Source organism: Lactuca virosa, chromosome 7, assembly GCF_052849685.1.
Source record: "Lactuca virosa cultivar CGN04683 chromosome 7, Lactuca_virosa_CGN04683_v6, whole genome shotgun sequence".
Taxonomy (NCBI): domain Eukaryota; kingdom Viridiplantae; phylum Streptophyta; class Magnoliopsida; order Asterales; family Asteraceae; genus Lactuca; species Lactuca virosa.
The window spans coordinates 39,962,291-39,990,119 of record NC_136432.1 but is presented as its reverse complement, the minus strand read 5'-3'; positions in this window follow the sequence as shown (position 1 = coordinate 39,990,119).

Below are 27,829 nucleotides of genomic sequence, written 5' to 3'. Positions count from 1 at the left end.
AGATAGAACAATATCATCAGAAATTTTCCAATTTCAACATAAATCAAATTAATAGGAAAATCAAATCGATTAAATGAATAGGAATGGGAAAATCGATTAAAAAAAATTGACCTTGGATTAAAACTGAAAAGGATCGATTGATGAACTCACGATAACAACTAATAGTCAATAATCATCGATTTTGATCAAGATAGACAATGAGAAATCGACTAGATGAATGAATGATGTATAAAACAAATGACATACGCACGTTCGAGAGACACAAAAGGAAAACAAGTAGGACTAAAGATGATGGATCATGAACAGTAAATGATCATTTATTTGGGCCAGATTAAAACAAAAGAACGATTATTGATCTTGCACTCAATTAACAAACAGATCCAATCATGAATACGAATAGAAACACAGATCGGATCAAAGAAAATACCATATGAACAGTAACAGAACACATAATTTTCCATGAACAGTTGCTTGAACAGAAAGCTTGATTCCAAGTCGCCAAAACACCAATAATATTCAAAAACTTGTGCAGAAAATCATCAAATCAAGAACCGATACTTCAAAAATCAATAGATCTTCAAAGACCCGCTCTGATACCACTTGTTGGGATTAAAACCCTAATTGTGATTTGATGAACAAGATGCGGAAAATAAGAACAAACACAAATATGAAGATATGTCGAATGATCACTCGATTTATTCAATGATGTGGAACATCTTACACTTTAAGAATAAGAATCTAACTCTACAAGAAACCTCACAACATGGCGGCTACATTTTGCCTCACTCTTAACCCTACTAATGAATAATACATGACTATTTATAGGGAAAATACAAGTCTTGTGCTTTTAACCTACACTTCATCAAGGGAGCCCATTGCCATCATCCATGGAGTACTTTAAAACCCTACAAGATATTAGTCGATTCTCCACTTGTGAGCTTGATCAGGGAAGCTCAGGCTGAGGGTGTACGACATGAGAACTGGAAGCTGGAGAGGATTAGAGGCGAGATTACCCGATTTGTGCAGGATAGTCAGGGGTTATTGACCCTTTACGGTCGGGTCTGGGTTCTGATGTCTGGTGCGGTCAGACAGATTGTACTGGAGGAGGCTCACAAGTCTCACTTCTCTATTCACCCGGGGGCCACCAAGATGTACCGGGATCTGAGCTTGAGTTACTGGTGGCTGTGCATGAAGTGAGAGATCACTTGGTACGTGGAGAGGTGCTTACCTGTCGGATGGTCAAGGTCGAGCACCAGAGGCCGCATGGAAAACTGCAGCCTCTAGAGATTCCCATATGGAAATGGGAGTAGATCACGATGGACTTCATCACCAAATTGTCGAGAACGGAAAAGGGTTTCGACGCTATATGGGTCATCGTGGATCTATTAACCAAAAGTGCCCATTCGGGAGAGCTCATCGGCGGAGAAGCTGACCGATGTGTATATATGTGAGATTGTCGCTCGCCATGGGGTCCCGGTCTCTATCATTTCAGACCGTGATGTTCGGTTCACCTCCCGTTTCTGGCAGAAGTTCCACGAGGAACTGGGCACACGACTGCATTTCAGTACTGCATACCATCCGCAGACAGACGACCAGAGTGAGCGGACCATTCAGACCCTCGAGGATATGTTGAGGGCCTGCATCATTGACTTCGGTGGGAGCTGGGACTCCTACCTACCCCTTGCAGAGTTTTCCTACAACAACAGCTATCACTCCAGCATTGGTGCTCCACCTTATGAGCTGTTGTATGGACGGAGATGTCGTACCCCAATCTGTTGGGGCGAGGTTGGTCACAGGGTGATGGGTCGGACCGAGGTAGTCCTGCAGACTATCGAGATGATTCAGCAGATTAGACAGTGGTTGCAGACCACACAGAGTCGACAGAAGAGTTACGCCGACTGGCGCCGATGTGAGTTGGAGTTTCAGGTCGGTGGCATGGTACTCCTGAATATCTCACCCTGGAAGGGTGTGATTCGCTTCAGGAAGAGGGGGAAGTTGGGTCCCCGTTACATCGGGCCATTCAGGATCATTTCCAGGGTTGGCAAAGTGGCGTATAGACTAGATCTCCCGGAGGAGCTTAGTCAGATCCACAGCACTTTCCATGTTTCACAGTTGCGGAAGTGCATTTTAGATGAGGAGGCAGTGGTTTCATTGGATGATATACAGGTCGACGAGCGCCTGAATTATGTGGAGAGGCCAGTGGCCATTCTAGAGAGGAAAGTGAAGGTTCTACGGAACAAGGAAGTACCTTTAGTAAAGGTATAATGGGAGCATCGGAGGGGATCCGAGTCGACTTGGGAGCCATAGGCAGAGATGCGGGAGCATTATCCTGGAGTTGTTCACCGCAACAGATTTCGAGGACGAAGTCTAGTTCAAGTGGGGGAGAATTGTAACACCCCGACTCCCAGGTATAAATTTTACAGCTTAATATTCATATTCAAAGGCCTACTCAATGAGTTGGATGCCCCAACTCGTCGTGTAGAATCAGATGTGGCCACGTGACTTAAGGGACCTACTCGACGAGTTGGAGGACCCAACTCGACGAGTTGGAGCAGGAATATGAAAACCTAATTTTTAGGGTTTACACCCTATATTAAGGACCTTAAGTCCTTTCCTCTAGCCCCTTACCACCTTTTGACGGCCAGAAGAAACCCTAATCAGTCTAAACCCTATTCTTGAGTGTGTGAGAGGCTAAAGTGTGTTCTTGGTGCATTTGTTGAAGAAGCTTGGAGTTTTAGAAGCGTGGAACGAGAAGAATCCTGTAGATCCAGTGTCTACATTGTCTTGGCATGCATTTGAAGGTAAGAATCCTTTATCTTGGCCTTCCATTTGTTAGATCTCTTCTTATGTGAGAAAAGGGGCATTTTGGTGCAAAAATTGAGTCACTTTCGGTTTTAAGCTTGTCACAAGGGCATAGTTCCAGATTTGGACTCCTCTAGGCCCTTATGGACATAAAGCCTCAGGTTTTATGAAGCTTTGGCCCTCCTCCGTGTCCAAAACCTCCTTCTAATGCTAGTTATAAGTGTTTTAGCTTCATGGAGCCTTGCATGCACGTAAAGTTAGCAACTTTACGTGATAACAACACCCTAGGAGCCTAGATCTACAGTTTGGAGTTTTGACTTCACGTAAAAGCATTTGAATGAGAAATGGACTGAAGGAACTCGACGAGTTGCATGGTCAACTCGACGAGTCGGATGAAGATTGGCCGTTTTTGGTTTCTCCATGGACTCGGCGAGTCAGTGAGATGACTCGACGAGTTAGTAAGGGTTTTTCCCGACATTTGGACACCACATGGACTCGACGAGTTGTCTGGAAACTTGGTGAGTCAGGGTTTTCACGACTTCTTGAGTTCTGAAGGAACTCGACGAGTCAGTTAGCTACACTCGACGAGTTGGGTCAACATGGACTGTTGACCTTGACTTTTGACTTTGACTTTGACCAAGGATTGACCAGTTTGACTTCTGGGGGTATTTTGGTAATTTGGAAATTTATGGAAATAGATTATTGGTGGATGTAGGTGTTTGAGTTTGGAGCTGTATTTGGGGAGTTTAACATTATCATCCTGAGCTACTTGTGAGGTGAGTTCTTCTCACTATATCAACAGGGTCTAAGGCACCAAGGCCGACCCTTTATCATTTGTATCCTGGTTATAGGATTATGCTATGTTAGTGATCTGTTAGATCGGTATCCTGATTATAGGATTATTCTATGTTAGTGATCTGTTATATCGGAATCCTAGTTATAGGATGATGTTATGAATAGTGATCTGTTAGATCTGTATGACTATATGTACATGCTAGCTAGCGTATGATATTTGTGTGCACATGATTGTTTTATTAGGGGTTGGGTTGAGGTGGTCATGCTTTGTGCTTGTGCCAACATACCCAGGGCGGACCGGATAGACTGCATACCCGGTTAGGGCATACTAGTCAGGTCGAAGGCCCGGCGAGTGGTCCGGATAGGCTGAAGGCCCTGAGAGGCGGTACAGACGTGCTGATGGCTCGGAGAGCGGTCCAGACAGACTGATGGCTTGTGAGGTGGTCCAGTCAGGCTGATGGCTCATTATGCATGTTGTTTGCTATGATATGGTCATATTTGTATGGCGTTGGTATATTGGGGGAACTCACTAAGCTTCAGGCTTATAGTGGTTGATTTTTGTTTCAGGTACTTTTGATGATCGCGGGAAGGCGAAGGCGTGATCGTGCACCTCCTTATATTTTTATGCTTTGATTCTGGGATACTCTCACATGAAACCATTTTGAAAATAAATGATTTAAAAAGTTTTAAATTGGCATGATTTTTATGGGTGTTACAGTATCTTAACCCTAATAGACTAGATCTGTAGTTTGGGGCCTTGGATTCGATTGGAAAGGACAGGATATGAAAAGGCTGAAGGAACTCGACGAGTTGCTTAGCCAACTCGGCGAGTTGAGTCGTGTTTTCCTGCTTTCTGGATTCTGAATAAACTCGGCGAGTTGATGAGATGACTCGACGAGTTAGTTGGGGGTTTTCCCGGTTTTCTGAGTTCTGAAGGAACTCGACGAGTTACTAGCTGCACTCGACGAGTTGGATCAACATGGACTGTTGACCTTGACTATTGACTTTGACTTTGACCCGGGTTGACCAAGTTTGACTTCTGAGGGTATTTTGGTAATTTGGGTCTTGATGGAATTGGTCCTATGGTGGTTGTAGGTGTTTGAGTTTGGAGTTGTGATTCGAGAGCTTGATCTTTTCAGTTCCGTTCGACATTGTGAGGTGAGTTCTTCTCACTATACTAACAGGGTCGAAGGCACCAGGGCCGACCCTTTTTGGATTGTATCCTGGTTATAGGATGATGCTATGTTTAGTGATCTATTAGATCTGTATCCTGGTTATAGGATGATTCTATGTTTAGTGATCTGTTAGATCGGTATCCTGGTATATAGGATGATGCTATGATTAGGGATCTGTAGATTTATATGATTGTCTGTACATGCTAGCTAGCGTATGATATTTATGTATTGATTGTGTGATTGCGGGTGGGTTGAGGCGGTCCTACCTTGTGCTCTAGGCCAACAGACCCAGGGCGGTCCGGATAGACTGAAGGCCTACGGGACGTACCAGTCAGGTCGAAGGCCCGGAGAACCGTCCAGACAGGTTGAAGGCCCGGTAGGGCGAACCAAACATGCTGAAGGTTCTGAGAGTGGGCCAGATAAACTGAAGGCTCAGCGAGGGCGGTCCAATCATACTGAAGACTCTATATGCATGTTGTTTGTTATGTTTATTGTTCTGGCTTATATGGCGTTGGTATTTTGGGGGAACTCACTAAGCTTCGGGCTTATAGTTGTTGATTTTGTTTCAGGTACTTTGGATGATCGCGGGAAGGCGAAGGCTTGATCGTGCACCTCCTCACATTTTATGACTTTGATTTATGGGATTCTCTGATATGAAACTATTTTGAAAATATTTTGTAATAACTAATAGTTTTTGAATGTTTAAAAAACTTTAAAATTTGCATGAATTTTATGGATGTTACACATTAGATGTATTTTTCTTATGACATTAAATGTGTAACTTTGTAGGGAACTCCAAAAATAAAGCCTAATAGTGATCTGCAGCATGTCGTTGAGGTTATCATTTTTTTATTCATGTTGGAGAACTTTTTTGTTTATTTATGATCTAATGGTGTTTTAAAATGCTTTTGTTTTTTGAAGATTAAAACTCCATAGCATATTGAAAAAAATAGAGAACCTACCCGAGTAAGTTTATTACAAATCTTGAATTTGTTTAATTTAATAGTTAGAAATTACTAGAGTAGTAAAATAAATAGTTATAATTCAAACGGTATAAGCAACCATTTCTGCTGCTATGTGGATGTAATTTTTCGTTCTTTTAAAGAAAATGAAATATATTTTGAATTTGGTATTTTGAATACATTTATATTTTTTTTTCAAATGCCGTGTTCTAAAATATGTTTTTTTATTCGTTTTTAATTTTGGCAAATTTTATTGCAGACTTCATATGAGGAAAGTTTGTTTTAATGATTCAGATATAGGAGATAAGACAAAGTGGCTTAAAGAAGACATGGGTTGCATTTTGTTTTTTTGGAAATGAAAGGTATCAAAATTGTAACATATGCCTACCAAAACTTTTTAACAAAGTTTAACAAGATTATTATTTATAATGTTATCATGTGATTTCAGGTTATAGATTTTGAGCTCTCAAATCAAGTTAAGGTCATTGTGGTTGAGGTTGATCCTGGTTTGAAAGGCGACACGTCTTAAGGTATTCAACATATTTATAGAAGAGTTAATTTTCAGAAATACCCTTGAATGGTAGATAAAAAAAGAGGACATTTTGTGCAATAGAAACAATAACAAATGTGGTTTTTGATTTTATTGCTAAAGAACATGTTGGCATGGTAATATGCTAAAAATAATGACTTTGAAAAAACAATCCATGAAAAAGCTTTATATTTGATGAACTATTGTGCAACCTTAGTGTTACTAAATACAAAGAGTTTATATGAATCTTTATTTATAATTTTTCTAGTGTGAATTGTAGTTTTCATTTTCAAGAAGGAAACCAAATTTCACTCGGACATACGGAACCCAAAGATTAGAGGTGCAAACATGTATGATTGGGTTTTGGCTCTCTCTCTCTCTCTCTCTCTCTCTCTCTCTCTCTCTCTCTCTCTCTCTCTCTCTCTCTCTCTCTCTCTCTCTCTCTCTCTCTCTTTTTGAGATTTACTTACAAATAGGTCCTGTGACTTTGACTGATTTTAGTGTTCAAACATTGCGAGTCAATTTTTTTTTTTTGCAATGATCTGAGAATTAAGCAATCAATATTACAGGTACCACTTGAAATCTCTTTCAGAATTGATTGTTTGGTTGTAGGAGGTTTAACCGAATGAGAAAAAAAAACAGTTGATATAAAAAGGAACGAAAAAAAGGTAACCCAGAGGAATGATTCTTCTAGTTGGGGACTCTTAACACTTTAATGTGGCACATAGTAACACTAGTTATTAGTTAACATGAACAACATAGTAACACTAGTTAACATGAACAACATACTTTCCAAACGAATACCGTCCAACTCCACAATGCGGGGAACCTTTTCTAAAATGGGAATGACTTATGACTTATGAATGGGTTTCAGCCGCTAGCTAATTTGCTCATCTGATGACGGTTTCCGGCGTTAAAAAATAAGAACCCGTTTCATCTTTTATTTGGATGCACGATGTCTTTCTGGAAAACTGTTGTTGTTTGAATCCACATCTGATTGAGTTGATGGTAATACTATAATACTGTAGATATAATGTTGATTAAATATATAAATTAGGAAGACGTATAACTATTTCAATTATTACTTCGTTTACCATTAGTTTTTACTTGATTGACGATAAACACTCAAAATTGATTCTAGCAATAATAAATAAATTGTGACAACTACTAAACTATTGCATATATATTAAATTGCATCATGTACAAGTAATAATAGCATCACTCCCATAACATTCATTAAAGTTTGCCATAATCAAACAAATTCAACAGAAACCATCGACTCGGCTTCATCTTCCTCCACCAAATCCTCCTCCCTGCGATACCCTCCAAATCCATTTCTCCATGACTTTCCGATCACCCTTTTTGCCTCCACATCAGCTGCTGCTGTTGCTGCCCCACTGGAGAAACAACGTCTTGAAGAACAAAATGATGAAGACGACGACGTGTAGCAAGTTTCAGCATCATGGTGTTTGATCAGAAGCTCAGACAAAAGCAATACAAGAGAAGCCATTGTTGCCTTTCTGTATTTTACACACACATAACTCCTTCAAGATGAGTATATATATAAAGATTACATAGAAAGCTCAGCCCATGCTAACAATAAATTATATACGGTTGGCGGGTGGCTGGTGGTAATCTGTTGACTGTTGTTTCTTTCTTCGGCTGTTGGTTTTTTATTTCCATGAATTGTATTAAAATAAAGGGTAAGCTATAATATTAAAGTAGTTTATTGGTAGGAAATACTTACAAGTTTCATCAAACTATAAACAAATCAAAGAAATATATATACAATTTCCGTATTTATTTTATTTTATATAAATGGGTTAATTTCATATATATATATATATATATATATATATATATATATATATATATATATATATATATATATATATATATATATATATATATATATATATATATATATATATGTTCAATTGAGAAATAAAAAGGGTTGAGGTGGGGGAATCATTCTCAGTCAATTCATTTATATTTTTTCCGCAAAACGCTCCGGCGTATCGGACTGACGGATGAAGAAAAATATTCATATATGAATATAAATATAAGTGTATTCATATATGAATACACCACCTCCACTCTGCCACCAACCACCACCAATGTCGTCACCAACCATCACCGCCACCTCCGTCACCACCACTACCTTCACAACCAACCACCACCAACAACCGTCACTACCGCCACCATCCACCGACGTCATATTCATATATGAATAATCACTTCCGTTATACTTATTCATATATGAATAAACTTATTCGTACGTATTCATAAATGAATATGATATGTTCTGTCGCCCACACTATTATTTTGTTATGATGATTATGATAGAATCGCATGCTAGTTTATAGGCTAGGGATCCTCAGGAATTGCATGATAGAATTGTCTGATGTGTGATGCCTAATAGCTAGGAGAACTTCTTGTATGATAGATGAAATTGACATCTTTACTATAGTTGCTTAGTTTGTGCATCATAGTTATATATAACTAAGATTTTATAGCCGGAGAATGTTTGATATAGCCTTATTTCCTATTATTTGTCTGGTTGTGGGTTTAGGGTAGAATAAAGTATTAGACTGTCTATGGAATCCAACGTTATGTAGTATTAGCATGAACGAGCGGTTGTAGGGTTGGTGGAAGTTTCATGAGTGAATGTAGGTGTAGCAGGCCAGTTGAGGGATGATTAGCCACTATCAAGAGAGTGAGTATAGGATGTATGTGTATCTTAGTTGTTGGGTTTGTTTTCGGGTAGTTTTTTATGATCCATTGAGACAAAATACGTGTAGGTGTGAAAGGTAGTATGGGACCGTACTATTGAAATCACAAGACCCGTGCACGTAGCAAGGAAGTCACGAACCCCGAGGGTGTAGTCTTTCCGTAATGATTGAAATAGTATGAATTGTGGCATTTCTGATATATTTTTGGTTCATTTTCAGTATGGAGTTTACGAGGGGTTCATGATCTGGAGCTGGTAGCCAAAATAAGCCATGATTGTTAAATGATGACATTCACGAGTTGAACACCACTAACGTAGTTGCTGCTGTCCAGGGTGCCATCCCCGAGGTTTTTGGTCTATCAAGACCGCGATGGTTGAGTTATTTGATGAGTTGTACGACATTGTGTCTCAGGGTGCTGCTATTACAACCACTGCAGTTGTTGTTGTTGTTGGGGTTCATAGGAGAGGATCATTCCATTATTAGGACTTCAACAACATCAAGCCCCCGAAATTTGACAGGGTCAAGGACCCGATTGTGGCCATAAGATGGATTTTGATAGTTTCATTTTATTTACTTCTTTTTATAGTTTATTTTAGCATATTTTATTTTATTTTTAGTTAATTTTCATGCCTATTTTTCCTTTTTGTAATTTTATATTTATATCGGTTACTTTCGAGTTTTTGATCTTTATTGCAGATATTTGGAGAAATGGAGCAGAGCATGGAAAGATATTCATAAGACTAACGAAGTTCGGGCGAGTGATCGGGATTGTTGAAGGTTATCAAAGAGAGTTGGATTGAAGATTGATGTCATTGGAGCTTACTTTGAAGATTTAATAGAAGAAAGTTGAGCTTGGTGGATTGGAAGATGGAGTCAAATGGGTTTGACCAAGAATAGATGGAAGAAGTTTGGGATAAATGATATGATATTTGGGTTATGGAGTCTTTGGACCTATATTCATTAAATGTGGGCTAATTGATGTGGTATTTGGGCTATTATAATCACTCAAAGAAGTCAAAGCTAGAGGATAAAATTGGACCAAAGAGGAAAGGGGGACAACAAACTTTCCATGATCAGCACTTCTCACGAGGCTGTGTGAGATTTTACTCTGCAGGTCACGAGGCCGTGTGGCTTCTGCAGGGGCAATTTCGGGTTTTCATCTTTTATGGTTATTTGAAGGTAGTTTGGTGGGAGATTTTGGGGAACCTTTGGATTAGATTTTGGGGCATTTCTCCTTGAGTTTTTGGAGCTTTGAAGACCCTTGATGAACACTTAAAGATTAGGATTTTTCATCTTGTTTTCTTGGAGTAATGTGTGGTATTTCTAAACTCTTTTTAATTTGCTTAAACCTAGCTATGTTAGTCTAAGTTAATCTTGGTTGATATTGGTAGAAATCTTTGAATGTTTGGTTTATTTTGAAGAACTTCAAGAACTTACGATGAATCTCTATGGAAGTATTTTATATTATAACATCCTTATGTGTTCATGTATCTTTAATCATGAGTTTAGATGTGTGAATTTTTTGTTAGTTGGTTAATTTCTTGATTATGTAATAGATCTTCAAATTAACAAGCAACAATTCATTTAAGTGTTTGTGTTCATTTCATTTGTGTCAAGAAAGTATTTCCTCCATAATGTTAATGAAAGCATATAGATTATCTGTTGGACTTGGTGACTCTTAAACCTTAATGCTAGTTGATTTTCTCAAATTATATGTTTCATTGATTTGTGACTTTAACTAAGAAAATGTGTTATGAGCTTCTCTAGCCATTGTATTAACAAAGAAGAGTCTAGGTAATTGCAAGCTTCTTGGATTACTATAGCCAAATTAGAAATTCACTACAAGTATTGCACCCTTGAGTTCTAATGATTTATTAACCAAATGTTCAAGTGATGAAAATCCAATGTCAACCATCTTTTTCTCATTGATTTGAATCAAACTCTTTACTTTTTTTCTTGCAATTTCTACATTCTAGCATAATTTTAATTTTCTCAAAGCAACCAAAAACATTTAAACCCCCATTTTTTTTACTTTTGTTTATGTTTCATAAGTGCTTGACCAAGAGGCTTTCATAGAGTTATAAAATTGAACCAATCTCCGTGGATACAATCTCTTTGCCATTATACGCTATTTTTGTGTACAATATTAAGGGTATTTATTTTGTTGGCCTCGACAACCACCAGATTTCTGACGTGGAGCGTTGTTTCTTCACATGTTCCTATTCGGAGGATTGGAGGGTCAGGTGTACCCTGAACCTTCTTCGACTGGGTATGAAGGACTGGTAGAACCTGGTGACCGGTTCTTAGACTCTTGAGTAGAGAATTATTGTTACTTGGGAGCAGTTCTTAGAAATTTTTCGCACTAGGTATGTTCCCCTAATGGAGAGGGAGAGGTTAGCTCAGGAGTATCTGGATTTGAGGCACACGAAGGAGTCGGTGACAGAGATCAACAAGATGTTTACTGATAGGGTTCTTTTCTGTCTTGAGTATACTACTACGGAGCAGGCTTAGATGGCGTGAAACGTAAGGATGCTCAAGACTGATATTCGACAGTTTGTGTCAACCCAGCGTTACATTACCCTCTCTGAGCTACAGGATGTCGCACGGAGACGAGATATTGAGATTGAGACTCAGACGAGGGAGCAGAGGCAGGCCCCCATTTAGTCACAGCCTGCAGCAAAGCGGTTTAAGCCCACTAATTCACGATCTTTAGGATATAGGGGTCGTACTTGTGGCAAGTGTGGCAAGGTTCATGAGGGTGTGTGTCGATCTTCTTCTCGGTACCATAAATGTGTCAAAGAGGGGAATTATGTGAAGGATTGTCGTCGGCATGCCTCATTAGCGAGCACTAGGATTTGTTACCATTGTGAGTAGGTTGGCCATGTGAAGGCCAACTGTCCCTTGCTAGTTGCCAGACCAGTGCAGGCACCAGCCCCGACTACGTTGAGGATCACGGATGGACGCTAGATCAGGGTGTAGCCCCCGAGGGCTCGAGGTCGTGCTTTACGGCTCACAGCGGAGGAGGCCAGGGCGGTGCCGGACGTCGTTACTGGTATGTTTCCATTTATAATTCTATCAAGTTATTTTATTATATGCTTATGATTATTATTATGTTAGGTACCTTCTTAGTGAATTCCTTGCATGCTCTTGAGCTTTTTGACTCGGGTGCGAGTCGGTCCTTTGTGTCTCATTCCTTCGGTAGGAGTTTTGATATGTCTCTTGGAAAGTTGGATTGTCCATTTGCGGGTGTCTATCACTATGGGGGATGTATGTGTGATAGTAAGATGGAATGGTTGAGCAGATTTGGTGCTATGATAGACTGTGAGGGACATCAGATTATGGTTCGAACTGCAAGTGGGGGAGAACTGATCATTTATGGTGAGGGTACCAGGGTTGGATCAACCTTTTGTTCTGCTGCTAGGTCTTAGTAGTACCTTTAGCATGTATGTTCCGGATATCTTTCTTATGTGATTGACACTCAGATGGAGAAGGGAGTTTCAGTTTTGGGTGTGTCTATAGTCAGAGAGTTTCTATATGTATTCCCAGAGGAATTACCAGGTGTACCTCCTGCAAGGCAGGTTGTCCTCTCAGCATCAGGAGTTGTTAGGAAAGTAGTTTATTAGACCGATCAGTTCGCCTTAGGGAGCACCGATTTTGTTATTCAAGAAGAAGGATGGTTCACACCAGATATGCATTGATTACCAGGAGCTGAACAAGTTAACGGGTGAAGAACCATTACCCACTTCCATAGATTGATGAACTCTTCGATCAGTTACACTGTGCATCTTGGTTCTCCGAGATCGATTTGAGGCCAAGGTATCACCAGATGAGGTTTAGAGAGGAGTACGTCGAGAAGACTGTGTGCTAAACTCGTTATGGTCATTATGAGTTCATGGTGATTCCATTTGGGCTCACCACTGCGCCTGCGGTATTCATGGATTTGATGAATCGAGTATACAGGTTGATGCTCGATCGAACGGTGTTAGATGCATTTCATGCATTCATTTTGTAGTTTTAGTTCATAAAAGTGCATTGCATTTAGGTTTAAACTCATGCATTTTGCATATTTTTCGGGATTTTTCATGATGCAATTCCATTCACACACTTTTATGATATTTCAGGGACTTTTGAAGGTTGGATCTTGATGGAGGAAGTTAAAAAGAGTTGGAGATAAAGTTTCAGAAGTTTTGGAGCATTGAAGAGAGAGAGAATGAAGAAATGAAGATTTGAGCCTTTCAGACATTTACACGGCCGTGTAAATGATGGCTTATAGTTTACACGGGCCGTGTAAACGCATATGCAAGAGCATTCTACTTTTCTTGTTTACACGGTCGTGTAAATGGCACCCTTTAATTTACACGGGCCGTGTAAACGTCTCGACAGTTTTTAAAGTAGTTTTACTCTCATATAATTCAGACAATCAGTTTTGTTGGAGGTTAGGTCGGATTTTGGGCAGAGAGAAGGCGATTTTCAGAGCTTTTGGAAGTAGATTAACACTTGGAAACACTTTAATTTCCTTTTTGTAAGTCAATTTGAAGTTTAAACTTGTTTGATTTGTAGTTTAACCTAGACATGTGTGGTTGATTTCAAAATCATTTCCGAATCTGAATTCTTAAGTATGTGTTGTTAGGTTGTAACTTGAACTTGATTTGTGTTTAACATCTAGTAATCTTTGATTTGATCATAATCAAGTGTTTGGTTTATTCTCTTTTTCACTTGATCAATGAATTAGGGTTTTTATCAATCTAGTTAATCAAATTGTAAAATTCGTATATGTTTTATGATTTGATGTTAGTAACATGCACTTAATTGATTGTAATTGAATCAAACTGAGTGTAATCAAAGATTAAATGTTCATAATCCCAAGCTTATGAGGAATATTGAATATTGTTGGTAATTGTTGCAAGAACTTAAAGTCATTTAATGATTTAAAGAAAGAGCTTATTTGAATTAAATCAATTAAATGAAGTTTTATTTGAAGAACATGTTTTGAATAAAACAATTTTTGTCAACTTAGATATTAGAGTTTATTAGTATCTAAATTACCAACCTAGATAGAACATAATCATATTCATTTTGCATCTTTCAACATAATACATGTATAAGAATCAGAATCGGAAATGTATTTCTTTTACTAAATTCTGTTAACAATCTTGTTTATTTATGAAGTTTAAATCTAGTTCTAACACAATCCCCCATTTTAATATTATTTGTATTATGTGTGAAAATATGGCAAGATAAGAAGTCCTGTATTCCTGTGGACCGACCCTGCTTACTCTATACTATATTTAGTATAAGAAATAGCAGTGACTTGAGCTTTATTAATATTCTTTATCCCATTATTTGTTGGTTTGACAGCCAAACAAACGGTTATTTTTTTTCTTGATGATATCCTGGTGTATTTCAAGAACAAGGAGCAGCATGAGGAGAATCTTCGAGAGTTGTTGGGAGTTATAAAGAGGGAGAGGCTTTATGCCAAGTTCTTGAAGTGTGAGTTTTGGTTACGGGAGGTCCAAGTCTTGGACAACTCGTTAACCAGAACGGGATTCTGGTCGACCTGGCCAAGATTGAGGCAGTTATGCAGTGGGAGGTTCCAAAGTCTCCTTCCAAGATCAGGAGTATTCTAGGTTTAGCAGGGTATTATGAAAGTTTTATTCAAGATTTCTCCAAGGTTATTGCACCTCTCACCCGTTTGACGAGGAAGGGCGTGGATTTCCGTTGGGGGCCTGAGCAGCAGGCTGCGTTCGAGACGCTGAGAAAGAAATTATGTGAGGCCTTGGTGTTGACCCTGCCACCGGTTTGGGGACATTACTCATGCAGCGAGGAAGAGTTATTGTGTATGCTTCTAGGCAGCTGAATCCGCATGAGGTTTGGTATCCGACGCATGATATGGAGTTGGGAGCATTGGCGTTTTCCCTCAAGATTTGGTGGTACTATCTATACAAGGTCTGGTGTACAATATACACAGATTATAAGAGTCTGGGATATCTCATGGATCAGCCAAATCTGAATATGAGGCAGTGTAGATGGCTTGACGTGGTCAAGGATTATGAATGTGAGATTCTCACCTGGGGAAAGCGAATGTGGTCGCTGATTCCTTGAGCTTCAAGTCAACTAGTTCTTCTGTCCAGGGATTTTGTATGAGGATTTCTATCAATTCACCGCTTCTGGATTTGATCAGGGAGGCTCAGGCAGAGGGAGTCAAGAAGGAAAACTAGAAGTAGGAGCAAATTAGGGTGAGATTGACAGGTTTTCAACCGATAGCCGCTGATTGTTAACCCGGTGTGGTTGGGTTTAGGTGCCATATTTTGGCGGGTTAGGCAGACTGTGATGGAGGAAGCACATAAGTCCATATTTTCGATACACTCTAGAGCCACAAAGATACACGGAGATCTGAGACTTAGTTAGTGGTGGTCTTGCATGATGAGGGAGATAGTCAGGTATGTTGAGAGGTGTTTGACCTTTCGGATGGTCAAGACCGAGAACCAGAGACAACAGGACAAGCTTAAACCTTTGGAGGTTCCCATATGGAAATGAGAACAGATCACCATGGATTTTATCACCAAGTTACCTCGGACGGATAAGGGGTTTGATGCGATATGGGTTACTGTGGATCGTCTAACCAAGCGTGCCCACTTTATAGCTATTCGGGAGAGCTCCTCGGCCGAGAAATTGGCCGATGTGTATGTGATAGGTTTTGAGCACTCTAACAACCCTATGGTGCACATACAACCCTAAATGCTTTGGATCTATGTTTTCTATAATTATACATGCAATTTGATTTTCCACAACATTATCCTAACTAGCATACAAAGCATGGGTACTTGAATAACAAAACTAGTTAGATGACATACCTCTTGTTGTAGCTTGTTAACTTAGACCTTTAAGAGCCTAGCACCCCAAATGTGATGCCTCAAATGCTTCACAAAACACCACCAACAATGGAGGACTTGAGAGAGAGTGTGTGTGTGTGTACTTGCGCAAAATCGACTCTTATGATCTCTTGAACCACTAGTAGTCCGATTTTAAGAGCTAAGGGACTTCTTTTATAGTGTGACAAAGTCTAGGGTTTCATCCATGTAAACCCTAATAGACATGACCTTTCATATTACTTAGACTCCATGGCTTAAACCTCCATGGACTATCCATGGACTACCATATTGGTTTAGCCCATCCTAAATAACCATAGGCCCACACTATAAGAATCATTGATTTACCAAATCAAACCCCGTACACTTAATTAGTCTCTTTTGATCACTAAATGAATTCCAAATTAATTCTTGATCAATACTAATTAAATAATATGATTTCATATTAATATATTAGAACTTATAATATATTAATAAATCATAAACAACCTCTACTCAAAAGTCCATCCTTTCAAATTGTTCCGGTGAAATGCAACCCAAATGGACCATGCTATTTTCGGGTCAAGTACATAGCAGTTATAGTCATGGACTTAGACACCTTATCCGACAGTCTCCCACTTGGATAAGTCTAATAACTATAGCTGCAAGTACGAATTCAGGAACCGACTAGCAATCGTAGCTCTTAAAAGCCTTTGTTGAACTGTGACACACCATTTAGATAAGGGAACATATAATCCTCTGTTCTCTTGATATCAGTCGGACAAATACATGGAACAACGTCATACTTATTGTCCAACAGTTTGTTTCCCGATTTCCGATTTGTTTGACATAGAACTTAATCGAACACATCAATTGAGTTCTGACCGGGCCCGACACATGTAACGCCCGTGTTTTCAGTATAGGCATTAATGATGATGTAATAGTCTAGGTCAACCTTTGTAACTCATTTTGAAGAAATGAAGAGGAATTATGTGATTATTATGTGTTTTATGCTTAGTTATTAGGATTTAATTAAACTAAGAATAAAAATGAGCGTCGAAAATAAATATTAGATAAAGCCGATATCTATTAATAAATTTGTAGTGGTCGTGACAAGGATTCCGGATATATAAAGAATACCGAAATCCGACTTATAACGAAGAAGTTATGACATGTCGAAGTTTCGAGGAAAAACCGGCACGGTGCCGAATGACGTAAAAAGTGAGTTTTTGATAAACTACTTTTTAGTCTTAGTGATCTAAATGAAAGTCGTAGTGTTCGTTAAACCGAGAGTATGCATAAAAAGACCGCCCAAATCTGACTTCGTATGAGGAAGTTATGATTTTTCTAAGTTTCAGCTTAGCAGTAGACAGCTAAAAACTCGAATTTTAGATCGAGTGATTTTTAGCCGACACGACCTAAACAAGAATCGAAGGTCTCATCAATAGTAGTACAACGGCAAAAAGACAGACGAAAACGGACGTCGGATGAAGAAGTTATGAATTTTTAACGGATTTCCTGTCCCGGTCTGTTAAAAATAATAATATTAAAATTAAAGTCAAAATTAGCCGACGAAGTCTAAACGAAAGTTGTAGAGCGCAATTTTGCCTACGCGTGCATATAAATAACGTCAAAAACGGAGCTCGTATGCGAAAGTTATGGATTTTAGAAGTTTTGGCTCAAAAATCGAGAAAAACACGAAATCCGAGAAATTATGCATGGTCATGCTTCGGCCATGTCACCCTCGCTCGTAGCACGCCACGTGTACGGATTGCTGAGTCACCCGAGGCCAGCTGGCGATGCGTGTCGCACCATCCTCGCACCGAAGGCTCGGCCAATCAGAAGCCGCCGCGTGCCTTCTCCGTGTCCGATCTCGGTGAGTCATCCGAAGCAGGTGAGTCATCCGATGCGCTGGACCAATCCGAAGACCACGCGTGTCCGAGCCTCACACCGCCATCAGCCTTCCCTCGCCTCCGAACCTCGCAGCTGCGACGCGTGTCTCCTTCTCACTGCTTCGGGTCCGAGGCTCGCCCCTATAAATAGAAGGGTGCAAGACCTCGCGGGTATATTTTGGAAAAGTGTCATTTTACACCCCTTAAACAATATTTCTTCCATTCCAACTTCCCCGAAAGCCCCGGTATTATACCAAACACCCAAAATACGTCCCGAAGTGACCGAAGACCCGGAAAAATTTATCTTTTCGGTTTTGAAGCCCAACTCTCGCAGAGCCCGGTTTCTCAATAAAACTCCCGGTTTTATTAGAAACGATCGTTTTAGGAAACGAAGTGCTGCCCGATTATCATTAAATCAAGTGAGTGTATAGTCACTTTCATCTTACACATAGATATGAAGTATTTTATATAAAATACGTGTTATGTGTATATATGTTGTTTGTTTATTTGAGATGGATGTTGAATGAATGTTTTATACATGTTTAAAATGATTTAAAATGTATATATATTTTATCTTCAAATATGTTGGGTAAAACATGGGTAGATAAATAATGAGGGATAAAAGTACGGTATAGATGTACGTTAGTAGCTATGAATTTAGTACAATATAGATGTACGTTGGTAGCTATGGATTTAGTACGTTGGCAGCTATGGACTTAGTGCCTGTTGTATAAACTTTGGCGACGATGTGACTTCGTGCCTATTTGACATAAATTGCTGAGGGAAAGCAATGTTGTCACCCTGATGTTTGCCTTATTTGACATAAATTGCGGAGGAAAGCAATGCTGTCACCACATTGGTTGTCTTATTTGACATAAATTGCTGAGGAAAGCAGTGTTGTCACCCTATTGGTTGCCTTATTTGACATAAATTGCTGAGGAACCCCCGAAGCAGTGTTGTCACCCTGATGAAAATCCTTAGGCTAGGTCCCTTGTGATAGTTGTTTTAGGGACGTAAAGTGAGGATAACGGGAATGGGTAATCAGGGTTATTTTTGGTTGATGAAATTAATAAATTTATTGTTGAATGATGAAATTAATAAATTTATTATTTGTGGGTTGAAAACTCTATATGCTCACCAGGCTCCCAAGCCTGACCCACTCAGTTTCTTGTATTACACGTAGTGGCATGAGCATAGTTGGATGACTTAATGAGAGATTTTGGATTATAGGCCAGTAGATGTAAATAAATGTTGTAAGGCTTATAATATAGTGTTTATGCTTTTGATCTGTATCGGAACATGACATCACGAGGTTTTGTTATGAAATGGAAAATATATTTCTTTAAGAAATGTGTTGATAAATTTTTATTATATTTTGTTTTGGGAACAAATTCCGCAACATCTTTTAAAAAGATTACTCTGATTTTATTTTAAAAGCATAAATTAAATCGGTCTATTTTGGCCGAGAAATTAGGGGATGTCACAGTTGGTATCAGAGCATTAGTTTAAGTGAACTACGAATTTGTAGGATTTCTAGACTTAAACTTAGAATGCTAAGTGATGATCGTGAGATGAGTGTCTACCATATTTTAAGACACGAGCACTAGTATATTTTAGGAAAGATGCGTAAAATGCTTTTATGTGCTAAATGTTATATGTTTGCCATATATGATATTATTTGTTCGGATCTATGGTCTGTTGCTGACCGGATCTGGAAACCTTATGTGTGTAGGATTCTAAGCGTACGATTACGATATTAGAACTAATATGTAAACGTTTCGGAGTGATAAGGAGAATTTAAATATCCATCAAGGATAAAGACCTAAATTCGCCTTATTCGGTGTATAGATTTTAATGGCAAGAACCCGAAGTGGAGCTGGAAATGCAAATAGAAACCAGCAACCTCAACCCCAAGTGGTGGAACAGGTGCCTATACCAGGAGCTGCACCAGAACCCATCACCATGGCTGGAGTATGAGTCATGATTCAGTCAATGATGGCTGAACAAAGGGAGGAAATGAGGCAAATATTGTTGAACAACAAGAGTGAACCCTCAATTCCTGTTGAACAACCTGAATTAAATGACGATCAATCTGAAGAAGGAAACAACAGTAGATATGTTGGTCATAGTAAACCGCTTGTGGTTAGGAGGAATAACCACGATGATGGAGTGAAGAGAAATGGATGCAAGTATAAAGACTTTATGACTTGCAAGCCATCAACCTTCACTGGAAAAGAAGATCCCGTCGGAGTAATGGATTGGATCTCGGAAATGGAATTGGCTTTCATGACATGTGGTTACCAAGGCAAGTTACAAACCACATTTGCAGTGCGTCAGTTCAGAGGTAGCGCTGCTCGTTGGTGGAACACTCTGGGGAAAACCCTAAGCCCTAATGAGCCACTGCAACTGACTTGGGCAGAGTTCTTGGTGCACTTCAAGCGCAAGTACTGCTCTGCCCAAAATGTGCTTGAGCTAGAAAACCAATTTCTAACGTTGAAGAAGGGAAGTATGACCATTGATGAATATACCAATAACTTCACAAACAAAATGGAGTTTGCTTTGCCTATTGTCCCAGATGAGCTGACGAAAATAGACAGGTACGCAAAGGGACTTCCATGAGAGTATGTAGTGCCAGTGCGTCAAGCACTTACTTTGGAGGCAGCTATCTGGGCTGCCAAGTCTGTTGAAGATATGATTAAGGGAAGAGCCGCCAACAAGATTGAAGTTGGCGAGAAAAGAAAGTTTGAAGGAACTTCAGGGTCCAACGAGAAAATAAAATTCTCGAAGTCTGGAGGAGGAGGAAGCGAAGCAAAATGGTGCGAGAAGTGCAAAAAGAAGCACTTCGGGAAATGTAGCGAAGAGGTGACCTGCTACAAGTGTGGGAAGACTGGGCATTATGCCAACGAGTGTTCGTCCAACAAGAGGATGTGTTATGGATGTAACGAGGAAGGGCACATTTTGAAAGACTGCCCAAAGAAGAAAGAGGCAGCAAGGCCCAATGTTCCACCAAAACCAAAATCAAGGGCATTCCAAATGATCCTTGATGAAGCAGATGGAAATACAAGGGATCAGGAGTAAGGACCTTATATTACCAAAACCAAGACATTAAGTAGCAATGCATTTAGTAACATGTGGTGTAGCCTATTAGAGGCGTAGTATAGGGTAAACTTGAACCTCTGTGTAATCATTTCAGAAATAATATAAACCCTAGTTTTGTTATCTGATGTATTGAATGACTATGTGAAATCCATGTATGGTGACTTGGAGAACTACGAGACAATACTTGGGACGAGTATGAGTATGTGTGAATGGTAGTAGAGGCCTATACTACCGAAAGCACAGGACTCGCACTTGGATCAGGGAAAGTCACGAGGTTACCAAGGAGCTAGTAATTGATTTCGTTTTTATTGAAGTGTGTCATTACCATTGTTTCGGTAATAACTAAGAAGATGATTGATATTCTGACCCTAGAGGTCATATCGAATTGAGTCCGACTAAGATAGGTATGTTACGTGGTTCGGGGAAAGTTGAGTCCAAGGTTTATTGGACCGTTTAAGGTTCTTCAGAGGATTGGGAACCAAGCTTATAAGCTAGAATTTCCAGAAGAACTAGATGGTATTTATAACACTTTCCCCGTGTGTTATTTGAGGAAGTTTACGGGAGAAGTTCTCGGCGTAATTCCAATTTCTGAATTAAGATTGGATGAAAGTAAGAGGTTAATTGAAGAATCAGAGGCAATTGTTGACCGTAAGACTAAGAAGTTGCGATGCAAGATGGACAATTTAGTGCTTGTGCGATAGAAACATAAGAATGGGCCAAATCTCACCTGGGAAACGGAGAGTGACATGATGAGTCGCTATCCGTATTTGTTGCTGATGTGTGATTCCAGGCACGGAATCATCATAAGGGGGAGAGAATTGTAACGCCCGTGTTTTCAGGATAGGCATTAATGATGATGTAATAGTCTAGGTCAACCTTTGTAACTCATTTTGAAGAAATGAAGAGGAATTATGTGATTATTATGTGTTTTACGCTTAGTTATTAGGATTTAATTAAACTAAGAATAAAAATGAGTGTCGAAAATAAATATTAGATAAAGCCGATATCTATTAAGAAAGTTGTAGTGGTCGTGACAAGGATTCCGAATATATAAAGAATACCGAAATCCGAGTTATAACGAAGAAGTTATGACATGTCGAAGTTTCGCGACAAAACCGACACGGTGCCGAATGACGTAAAAAGTGAGTTTTTGATAAACTAATTTTTAGCCTTAGTGATCTAAATGAAAGTCATAGTGTTCATTAATACGAGAGTATGCATAAAAAGAACGCCCAAATCTGACTTCGTATAAGGAGGTTATGATTTTTCTAAGTTTCAGCTTAGTAGTAGACAGCTAAAAACTCGAATTTTAGATCGAGTGATTTTTAGCCGACAAGACCTAAACGAGAATCGAACGTCTCGTCAATAGTAGTACAACGGTAAAAAGACAGACGAAAACGGACGTCGGATGAAGAAGTTATGAATTTTTAACGGATTTCCTGTCCCGGTCTTTTAAAAATAATAATAATAAAATTAAAGTCAAAATTAGCCGACAAAGTGTAAATGAAAGTTGTAGAGCGTAATTTTACCTACGTGTGCACATAAAGAACGTCAAAAACGGAGCTCGTATGCGAAAGTTATGGATTTTAGAAGTTTTGGCTCAAAAATCGAGAAAAACACGAAATCCGAGAAACTTCGCATGGTCATGCTTCGGCCTCACCCTCGCTCGTAGCACGACACGTGTCCGAATTGCTGAGTCACCCGAGGCCAGCTGGCGAGGCGTGTCGCACCATCCTCGCACCGAAGGCTCGGCCAATCAGAAGCCGCCCCGTGCCTTCTCCGTGTCCGATCTCGGTGAGTCATCCGAAGCAGGTGAGTCATCCGAAGCGCTGGACCAATCCGAAGACCACGTGTGTCCGAGCCTCGCACCGCCATCAGCCTTCCCTCGCCTCCGAACCTCGCAGCTGCGACGCGTGTCTCCTTCTCACTGCTTCGGGTCTGAGGCTCGCCCCTATAAATAGAAGGTTGCGAGACCTCCCGGGTATATTTTGGAAAAGTGTCATTTTACACCCCTTAAACAATATTTCTTCCATTCCAACTTCCCCCAAAGCCCCGGTATTATACCAAACACCCAAAATACGTCCCGAAGTGACCGAAGACCCGGAAAAATTTATCTTTTCGGTTTTGAAGCCCAACCCTCGCAGAGCCCGCTCTCTCAATAAAACTTCTGGTTTTATTAGAAACGATCGTTTTAGGAAACGAAGTGCTGCCCGATTATCATTAAATCAAGTGAGTGTATAGTCACTTTCATCTTACACATAGATATGAAGTATTTTATATAAAATACGTGTTATGTCTATATATGTTGTTTGTTTATTTGAGATGGATGTTGAATGAATGTTTTATACATGTTTAAAATGATTTAAAATGTATATATATTTTATCTTCAAATATGTTGGGTAAAACATGGGTAGATAAATAATGAGGGATAAAAGTACGGTATAGATGTACGTTAGTAGCTATGAATTTAGTACAATATAGATGTACGTTGGTAGCTATGGATTTAGTACGTTGGCAGCTATGGACTTAGTGCCTGTTGTATAAACTTTGGCGACGATGTGACTTCGTGCCTATTTGACATAAATTGCTGAGGGAAAGCAATGTTGTCACCCTGATGTTTGCCTTATTTGACATAAATTGCGGAGGAAAGCAATGCTGTCACCACATTGGTTGTCTTATTTGACATAAATTGCTGAGGAAAGCAGTGTTGTCACCCTATTGGTTGCCTTATTTGACATAAATTGCTGAGGAACCCCCGAAGCAGTGTTGTCACCCTGATGAAAATCCTTAGGCTAGGTCCCTTGTGATAGTTGTTTTAGGGACGTAAAGTGAGGATAACGGGAATGGGTAATCAGGGTTATTTTTGGTTGATGAAATTAATAAATTTATTGTTGAATGATGAAATTAATAAATTTATTATTTGTGGGTTGAAAACTCTATATGCTCACCAGGCTCCCAAGCCTGACCCACTCAGTTTCTTGTATTACACGTAGTGGCATGAGCATAGTTGGATGACTTAATGAGAGATTTTGGATTATAGGCCAGTAGATGTAAATAAATGTTGTAAGGCTTATAATATAGTGTTTATGCTTTTGATCTGTATCGAAACATGACATCACGAGGTTTTGTTATGAAATGGAAAAGATATTTCTTTAAGAAATATGTTGATAAATTTTTATTATATTTTGTTTTGGGAACAAATTCCGCAACATCTTTTAAAAAGATTACTCTGATTTTATTTTAAAAGCATAAATTAAATCGGTCTTTTCTGGCCGAGAAATTAGGGGATGTCACAACACATGATCCCTTGGTTCCTTGGCTAAGGCAACCGCACTCTCGCTGTCACAGAAAATCTCCATTGGCTCCTTTATAGCTGGTACAACTCCAAGGTCTCCGATGAAGTTCTTCATCAATATTGCCTCCTCTGCCGCTTCGCTTGCTGCTATGTACTCAGATTCGCACGTTGAATCAGCTACAGTCTCCTGCTTGGAACTTTTCCAAGTTATTACTCCTCCATTCAGGGTAAATACCCAGCCCAACTGAGAGTGGAAATTATCTCTTTCGGTCTTAAAGTTGGCGTCACTATACCCATTGCTCTCAAGTCATCACTCCCACAGAGGGTAAGGACCCAGTCCTTAGTCCTCCGCAGGTACTTAAGAATGTTCTTAACCGCAGTCCAATGTGCTTTACCAGGATTCCTTTGATATCTGCTGACCATGCTCAAAGCAAAGGCCACATCAGGGCGAGTACAAGTCATAGCATACATGATCGAACCAACTACGGAAGCATATGGTGCTCGACTCATCTCAACTATCTCAGCCTCTGTACTGGAACTCTGAGTTTTACTCAGTTTGGTATTGCCTTGGATGGGTAAGTCACCTTTCTTGGAATCCATCATGTTGCACCTTTTCAACACCTTATCCAAGTAGGTACTTTGACTAAGTCCAATTAGTCTCTTACTCCAATCTCTCAATATCCTTATCCCCAGAATATAGGCAGCTTCTCTAAGGTCCTTCATAGCGAAACACTTCCCAAGCCAGGACTTAACCTCCTGCAAGGTTGGGATGTCATTTCCTGTGATCCACATACAACACCAGAAAGCTAACTGTACTCCCACTAGCCTTGACATACACACAGGATTCATCCTCGCTTCTCGAAAAGCCAAAATCTTTGACTTTCTCATCGAAACAAAGATTCCATCTGCGAGATGCTTGTTTCAATCCATAAATGGATTTCTCAAGCTTACACACTCTATTAGGGTACTTTGCATTGACAAAACACTCTGGCTGACTCATGTAAACATCCTCAGCCAACTTTCCATTAAGGAAAGCGGTTTTGACATCCATTTGCCATATTTCATAATCATGAAATGCAGCTATGGCTAGCATAACCCTAATAGACTTAATCTTCGCTACTGGTGAGAAGGTCTCATCATAGTCAACTCTCGGAGTTTGAGTAAAGCCCTTCGCAACCAGTCGCGCTATATATGTGTGTACTCTCCCATCCATGTCAGTCTTCTTCTTGAAGATCCATTTGCATCCGACTGTCTTGCGACCCAGTACATTGTCAACCAAGTTCCAAACTTGATTGTCACACATGGACTGAATCTTGCTGTCCATAGCCTCTTTCCACTTTGCAGACTCGAGGCCTGCCATGGCTCCCTTGTAATTGTTAGGTTCATCCAAATTTACCAGTGTGCTATCACTGATAAATGTATCACCCTCAGATGTTATATGGAAACCATATAACACAGGTGGAACACTAACTCTACTGGAACGCCTCAGAGGTACGGACTCGTCAACTGGATCAACAGGAGTTTCCTCCTCAGGTTGATTGCTGGTGTTTGAGGTTCCTTTACCGCTTGACTCTTGAAGCTCTTCAAGGTCAATTTTCCGCCCACTATTTCCTTGGCCTATGAGTTCTCTCTCGCGAAAGACTCCTCTCCTTGCAAAGAAGACAACATTGCCACTCAGTCTGTAGAAGAGATATCCAAAGGACTTTTGCGGGTAGCCGATGAAAATACAACACTCACTGCGAGGTTCGAGCTTATCGTGAGTCTCGCGTCTCACGAAAGCCTCGCAACCCCAAACCTTGATGTGTGCTAACGATGGAACCTTCCCTGTCCACATCTCATGAGGTGTTTTGGCAATCTTCTTAGTTGGGACTAGATTAAGGATATGGGCGGCAGTCTCTAAGGCATACCCCCAGAATGAGATAGGTAACGAAGCTCGACTCATCATGGAACGAACCATGTCCAACAAGGTTCGATTGCGCCTCTCAGCCACACCATTAAGCTGTGGTGTCCTAGGTGGCATCAATTGTGAAACAATCCCACATTCCTTAAGATAGTCAAGGAACTCAATACTAAGATACTCACCACCCCGATAGGATCAGAGCATCTTTATCCTCCTGCCCAGCTGATTCTCCACTTCTTGTTTAAACTCTTTGAATCTCTCAAATGTTTCTGACTTATGTTTGATTAAGTAGATATATCCATATCTGTTGTAATCATCAGTAAAAGTCACATAGAAGCGGTTAGCATCCCTTGTAGTGGTTCTGAAAGGTCCACACACATCTGTGTGTATGAGATCTAACAAACCTTCACCCCTTTCACAAGTACTAGTGAAGGGTGTTTTAGTCATCTTTCCAAGCAAACAAGATTTGCAAGTGTCATCCGACCTTAAGTCGAATGACTCCAATACTCCAACCTTTTGGAGTTAGCTTATGTGTTTCTTGTTGACATGTCCAAGACGACAATGCCACAAGCATGCCTTATCCAAATCATTGGAAGAATCAATGTGCAACACATTATTTCCTAAGTTGTCTACAACCATCACAGTTTCATATACACCATTACAAGGCAATGATTTAAAATAACAAAACACCATTATAAAAAGCTTTAATAGCACCAATTTAATTATCAAATGAAAAACTGAAACCTTGTTTGTACAAACCATGAAAGGAAATAACATTTCTCGCCATTTCAGACGAGTAGCAACAATTATTCAAATCTAATTCTAACCCACTACTAAGCAATAAAGAATAAACTCCAATCTTGGTGACAGGTGAAACCTTCCTATTCCCCATGATCAAGTTCATCTTCCCATGCTCCACATCCTTACTTCCTTTTACTCCTTACAAATCAGAACAAATATGAATTCCACAACCTGTATCAAGGACCCAAGAACAAGAATGTGATGAGTTATTAGATAGAATAGTATAAATACCTGCATGGGTGGGTTTAACCTTCCCATCCTTTACATCTTGCAAGTATTTGGGGCAGCTTCGTTTCCAGTGCCCTTTATCATGACAATAGAAACACTCTGCTTCCTTAGGAATGGAAGAGGGAGCAGCAGAACCAGATTTGGTCCCACTAGAAGAAGATCCATCAAGAGACTTTCCCTTGCGGCTCTTAGAGGGAGCCTTCCTCTTCTTCCCTTTCCCATGTCCAATTGCCAAGACAGGGGCAGTAGTTGTAGGAGTAGGAACAACATTTTTACCTTTGAGACTACTTTCATCAGTCCTCAAAAGCCCTTGAAGCTTGCTAAGAGTGACCTCCTCCATGTTAATATGATAGGTCATACATAACTAATCATAACATAGAGGTAAGGAGTGTAGAATGATATCTATGGCCAACTCCTCATCGAAGTTCACATTCAACTTCAGCAAGCGGTCCATAAATCCTTGCATTTTCTGCAAGTGGGCCGTGATGGATTCACCATCCTTCATCTTTGTTGTTATCATGGAGGCGATGATTTCATACCTCTCTTAACGAGCACTCATCAATTTCCTTAAGCTCCTTATCGAGGACATATTCCTTGTCCTCATAATGAGTGACCATCCTGATGTTCCTAATCCAATCATTGAAGTTGGTACCATTAAAGATGACTCTCCCACACAAGTTCATGAAAGAGAAGGAGTCAGAAGGGCTTGAGCCAGAAGTAGTGTTGGAAGACATCTGAAAAAGAAAGACAAAGTTTATATTAGATAATAAT